The following is a 6825-nucleotide window of genomic DNA, read 5'->3' on the forward strand; positions in this document are numbered from 1 at the left end:
ATCATAGAAGGAGGGCCTCATCTCTTTCATAGTTTTCTTCGTTTGGGAGAAGATATCTGGTTGAGGAATGGTTTTGCCTTCATAGTTTTCTTCTTTCTGGTGAAGAAAGAGAAAAGTTACTTTCTTCCAATGCAAAACAAGGAATTGCCATTAAAAAACACACTGAAAAATGTACAGGTTATCTTCAGACTGGCAGTATTTTGCAGGAGAGATTCAAGCAGCTACCAGAAATTTAGAGTTATGCAATTAAAGTGGATGAAAGTGCTCTTTCACCCTAGTGAAGGTGTGGGGAACCTTTGGCCCTCCAGATGTTGCTACGAGGACACCCATCAGACCCAGCAAGCATTTACAATTAACAAAGGGGAGAGTGTTAGCTACTAAGAGGAGTCTTCTAACATGCTTCCTTGTCCTTTCCTGCTGATTGGAACCAATCAGAGTGAAAGGAAGTGAGTCAGCCATTGAGCAGATTCTTCTCAGTAGCTAACATGCTCCTCTTTCATACTCATTGGCTCCTAGGAACATCTGTTGCAGTGGGAGAAGGCATTAACAATGATCTCATTCTAAACCCAGCAGCAAAAAAGGAGGGGGTGGGGAGGGGGCATGGCATGATTATGACTATCATGAAGGGACCCTGCACTTATGAATTTGCCACTACACTACTGCTCAATATTATAGAATGGACAACAGTCCAATACTCTCCCACTTGAGATCAGTCAGGCTCCAATGTTGAGTGGGTTCCGATAGCTGGTTAAAACGCTGCTGTTTTGTTAGGCCTTCAAAGAAAAGTAGTGAGTTATAATTTGTATTGTTCTTAGACATAGGACATATATACCGAATTGTAATGTTGAATTTTTAAAGTGATTTATTACTAACAAATACACTTTGGTTGTATCTCATTGTATCTATTTTGATGTTTTGTAACCCATCCTGTGACAATGTGGTGAGGGGCAGGATACATATTCCAAAAATATTCAATACCCACACTATTTTCATCCCAGTAATAAGCATGTGTAATATTCACCTTAATTCTGATCTGAAATATCTCTGATAGCCATCACAACTATGTTACAATTATCTTCAAGAGATCTGCACCTCCCAAAACAGAGAAAAGGCACCCATTAATATTGAGTCATATACTTATCCACAAATCCTACTGTCCTACTATCACTCAGTTTATGTGCATCCTTTACATGACTATATAAACACTTCCACTACAACCACCACCAACCGCACAGCTGTTCTGTTTGCCATCTCCTAACCAATAGTGTAGTGGGAAATTCAGAAGTCCAGGGACCCTCCATGATAGTAATGCCAAACCCTCTCACAGCGACACCCCCTTTTCCACTTTCCCTCATCTCCCTTGCTCTTCATATCATCACCGAGTCCACACCCCACTACAACAGATGTCGCTAAGAGCCAATCAGCATGAAAGGGGAGGTTGTGTGTTAGCTAATGAGAAGAGTCTTCTCAGTGGCTGACTCACTTCCTTTCAGTCTGATTGGCTTCAATCAGCAGGAAAGGACAAAGACTCTTCTCAGGGGCTAACTCGCTCCCCTTTCATGCTGATTGGGTCACACTTAGGGCTGGGACCCTGCTCCCCCAAAACTAAGGGATCTACGACCCCACTACCTGACCCTGGATGACTATACCCCTACTCTTGACACCATGATAGGAGCACCTTTGATAATTTTGTAGCTTTATACACTAGATGGGGAACCTTTTTCAGCCCGAGAGCCACATTCCTTTCTGGGCAGCCTTCCAGGGACTACATGTCAGTGCTGGGCAGGGCCAGAACCAAACATGGGTGGAGCAATGAATATAAATTTTACCTTTAGACAGTAGGCTAGTTTCAGCACACACAGCCCTTTCTGTCCTCCATCTAGGCAAGCAAGAGACATTATCAAGGACGTATTCCAGCCAGGCAGAAGTGCTCAAGGAGGATGCATAGCAGGGCCCGTGAGGGGTGTAGCCTAGGGAGAGGGGGCTTGCTTAGGGAGAGGGTGTGACCTGGGGAGAGTACCCAAGACCAGATAGAGAAGCCTGGCAGAGGGGTGTATTCAGACCCTGGGCCTGTCATTCTCTACCCTTGCACTAGATAATTAATAGCCAATAAATAATGATGCCCAAGAAAACAGTGAAAGAATATCTCTGCAGTTGCATTGAGCCACTTGTTCTGCTATCACCATGTACAGGAATACCACGCTATACGGACCTTCACTTTACGGACACTCGCGAGTACGGACATACGCCATTCTCCACCATTCCCCTTACGTATGCTCGCTTCACACTTATGGACACTGACAGATACTTAAGTACTGCCCGAACTTGCGTTCCATGTGTTTTGTGCCTTGCGGCAGCAGCAGCATCTTCCTGTTGGCATCTGAGCGACTCTGAGCGACTCCTGACCTGAAGGCTAAGGAATTTGTTTTCCTGACCTGAAGGCTAAGGAATTTGACTCCTTTAAGTTGTTTACAGTACTTTACAGTACTGTACATTACAGTCCCTTGGTGCAAGCCCTAGCGATCCGAGCTTAGCAGCAGCCTAGGTCGTCGGTGGCTTAGTGTGTGTGTGTGGGGGGGGGCACCTCGTGCTTACAGTAGAGTACTGTACTGTATTGTAGATTCTAATTCTTCCTTTCCTGCTTTATTTGACAAAAATAAATTGATTGTGATACAATTAAAAAAAATTCTAGTTTTATGACTTGAGTTTACAGTACAGTATTTTATTTTATAGTATTTTATTTTATGTTTACATATATTTTAGTTATAAATGCATTATTTACATCAATTATGTCCGTATATGACGACTGCAATGCAGTACATGCATCGATGTGGAAAAAAAAGGCAATGCTTCACTTTAAGTACATTTTCAGTTTACATACTCGCTCCGGACCCATTGCGTATGTTAATGCGGGGTATTCCTGTACCATTTACAGACATCCCCAGTGCACCTCTTTGGTTCCTTCCTCCTGAACTGAAAATATATGCGCGCACACATGCCCAGAAGATAAGTAACATGATCCAAGCAGAAAGTATGTGCCCACACACCTGAAGTCTGACCCTTTAAAAGCAAATTGCCCATCTGATAATTGCAGCTGTCACTTGATATCTTAAATTACTGCTTTCATTAGTCATTCCTTTCTTCTGCTAACATTAAACAAACATATGATTAATTATTGTGGTTGCCTCTTATCATACCAAGTAGTTACCAAATAATGGCGGTTAATGCTGCTGGTCAGCGATCTACCCTGCGTCAGCTTCCTGTGGAGGAGCGGGTGGATCATGTCCTCAGACATTATGAGGTTGACTTAGCTTTCCAACGGTATTCTCAACCTTTCAGAAAAAAGCATTGTAAGCAACACTGGTTGTTGTTGTTATGTGCGTTCAAGTCGATTACGACTTACGGCAACCCTATGAATCAGTGACCTCCAAGAGCATCTGTCATGAACCGCCCTGTTCAGATCTTGTAAGTTCAGGTCTGTGGCTTCCTTTATGGAATCAATCCATCTCTTGTTTGGCCTTCCTCTTTTTCTACTCTCTTCTGTTTTTCCCAGCATTATTGTCTTCTCTAGTGAATCATGTCTTCTCATTATGTGTCCAAAGTATGATAACCTCAGTTTCATCATTTTAGCTTCTAGTGACAGTTCTGGTTTAATTTGTTCTAACACCCAATTATTTGTCTTTTTCACAGTCCATGGCATGCACAAAGCTCTCCTCCAACAATGGTTACACAATACAAAAGGTAATTGCTAAATTACCATCAGACTGTCTTTCTATTCCCTTGCAGTCTCTAGCTCTTCTGTCTGCAGGTCTTTCTTCCAGTGCCCTCCAAGATCTCTCCTGTGGAATCTTTCTCCCACTCTGCTCTCCAGTGGCATCTCCCACAGTGGTTCAATTATGAAATTTTAGACTCTGAGCTTAGTGATCTCACAGGGGACGCCCTCTTTAGAAGGTAATGTGCATTAGGGATAGATGAATCTGACAATTTCACATGCTCTCAGCTTCTAATTTTTCCAACCTTAAGTTCAGTTTGGTCCATTTCTGCATCAATTTGCAAATTTTTCTTTGAAAAACCAGGCATTTTTGTGTGGATTTCTCCTAAACTTATTGATTTTTGAATGTGTGTTGGCCTAATGTATGCACTTCTGAAATAAGTACCTATATTAGTGACAATGATATTTAAAATTATACTAGGGAACATTTGTCATGAATATATGCATTTTTGAGCACACTTTTGGGTTGCAGAACTGCATCGCAAGATTCAAAGAAGTATGAATTTTTAAGGACAGCTGCATTTTGATTCGGGGATTGGTTCAGGAAGTGCAAATTAGATAGGTTCACAAGAAAATGCTTGAACATTAGGTAGGTTCACAAGAAACTGAACAAATCCCCCCAATCCCTAATAAGTGTTACTTCACTTAATTCAAAATGTGGTAAGAGATCCCAGGTACGTTTGGGAGCCCTCCAGCTCATTCTGCTGCCAAATCCTATCCTGATGTCACGACTAATCACTCATCATCAGCCTCTATTTATTTTATCTTGTTATCATACGGCTCTCACACACTCTTCAGGCCTCTTGCTAGACCAGTTGTGGGGAACCTTTGGCCCTCCAGATGTTACTGAACTACCTCTTCCATCAGCCCCAGCAAGCACAGCCATAGGCCATGCCTGCTGAGGCTGATGGGAGTAGTAGCTCACACCCGTGATAGACTTTCCACCACTATAATACAAGAACATTGCATGTTTTTAATTGTTTTTAGAATTGCTTTGTTGTTGTTGTTGTTGTTGTTTTGTTTGCCACCCTGCATTTCTTTGGGAGGAAGGGCAGGATATAAATTGAATAAATAATAAATAATAATAACTGCACAGTCAACAGGAGCATAATACCAGATCTTATTTTTGCTGCCTCTGTGCCATTATATATAAACCTCTCCGGGCCACAAGTTCTGTTGAGGGAGTCTTGATCTAACCAGGTCCCAATTTCCAGAAAATGAGAACTTGTAGTGCTCAGAGCAGGAACTTTTACAGTAGAGCACCATGATGAAACATGCCACCCAGATCAGCCTTCTTTTGCTATATAATTTTGCTGTATGACTTTTTGCAGAAAGGCAGGCCTGAAATTTCTAAATAAACAAATCCAAGTTTTATTAATGTTGTTCTTCAGGGTCCTTCAAACTGTTTTAGAAATGCAGCTCCCCAGAGAATACTCAGTGAAATGCCTTCCCCTGCCTCAATAAAGTGGCATGACTGTGGATCTAGTTTTACTATTGTTATGTTATTACGTTAATATTGTTGAGGGAAGCAATGGGCTTGACCCCCTTATGCCAGGCAAGGAGAACCTCTGGCTCTTCAGATGTTAGACTATAACTCCCATCATCTCTGATCATTGGCTGTGCTGGCTGGGGCTGATAGGAACTGGTGCCCAACAACACCTGGAGTGAGATAGGTACTTTGCACCTTCCAGTCCTCTTCTCTTAGCCTAGTGCAGCCTTTCCCAACTAGTGGGCCACTAGATGTTGTTGGACCACAATTCCCATCTTTCCTGACCGTTGGCAATGCTGGCTGAGGCTGATGGGAGTTGTGGTCCAGCAACACCTGGTGGCCCACTAGTTGGGAAAGGCTGGCTTGTGCTTCTTTCATCCACCAACAGAAACGAATAATATAATTTTATTCAGTCTTAACTGAGCTGAATTTGATCAGAACAGAATTTACTGAGAATATTTCTAAGTTTCTTTTCTTTTCCTTTTTAATCCATTCTGAAACTGTTGGAGAATTCTACCCACACACACACACACCTTTCTACAGAATATTTGGCAATTCTTTTCCCCAACCCACTTGGGGTCACCAGGAAACAGGATACGGAATATTTAGGAGTTGTTTTCACACAGCCCTAGGTGAAAACTTTTCTGGTTTCTCTCTGGCATTTTAAATGGTTACGAGTGCAGACATGGGTTGGGATTGCTTTGCTTTTATTTTACCTTACTTGTTATGGCTTTATTACATTTACACAATTTTCTGTTTCTGCACTGTCTTGAGTGGGGCAAACACAACAATGGGTTGTATGCAGCTAAGACCTACTCAGAGTAGACCTACTGAAATGAATGAACCTAAGTTAGTCATGGTTGCCAAGTTCAATGGATCTATTCTGAGTAGGGCTATCATTGCATGCCACCCACTATATATACTGGTAGTATAACATATATTCTTCCCAGTCACTGGCATTGGACCGGTTAAGACGAATTGCAAAGTTTAGCCCTTTGCATTTCTCCTTATTCTCTTCTCTTTCCAGCTGGGGGTGCTGTTGGTCAGGGCTTTCCAACTGGAGCAGAATAAATGGTGAAAAGGGTGGTGCCACCTCTTGAATGTTTCCTATTTCTCACCCTTCCCTTTTGAGGAAGAAGTTAAAGAGAAGTGGAAGAAGAATTCTTGAGATACTGGCTCCACTTGACTAGGCCTTGTGATCCCTAGGAAACAAACAGATTGCTGCAATGTGTAACCTTGGGAAGGAGAGGGTGACATAGGGGTGGAAGGCAGAAATGGTGGCAGAGATGCGTGGATTCAGATGGGACCCTTTCTCAAGCCACAGATCCAAAGGAAGGGATGCTCTTGGACAACCCCTTCTATACTCCAGTAAAATGGTGTAGAGTTTGGGGAGTGTGTGAAGATCAGTCATTTATGGAACTTAAGGCTACCAATGGCTACCAGAAATGTCTTAGTGGGTGTAGCAGAACTTCTATGCTAGCTTCTTGGCATGTGAGTTGCTGTTGCTTGGGGGAGGTGGCAGGGAGGTCGTTGTGGTGCAAATGCACTGACAGGAGTGTTGGAT

Source organism: Rhineura floridana, chromosome 8 (assembly GCF_030035675.1).
Source record: "Rhineura floridana isolate rRhiFlo1 chromosome 8, rRhiFlo1.hap2, whole genome shotgun sequence".
Classification (NCBI taxonomy): domain Eukaryota; kingdom Metazoa; phylum Chordata; class Lepidosauria; order Squamata; family Rhineuridae; genus Rhineura; species Rhineura floridana.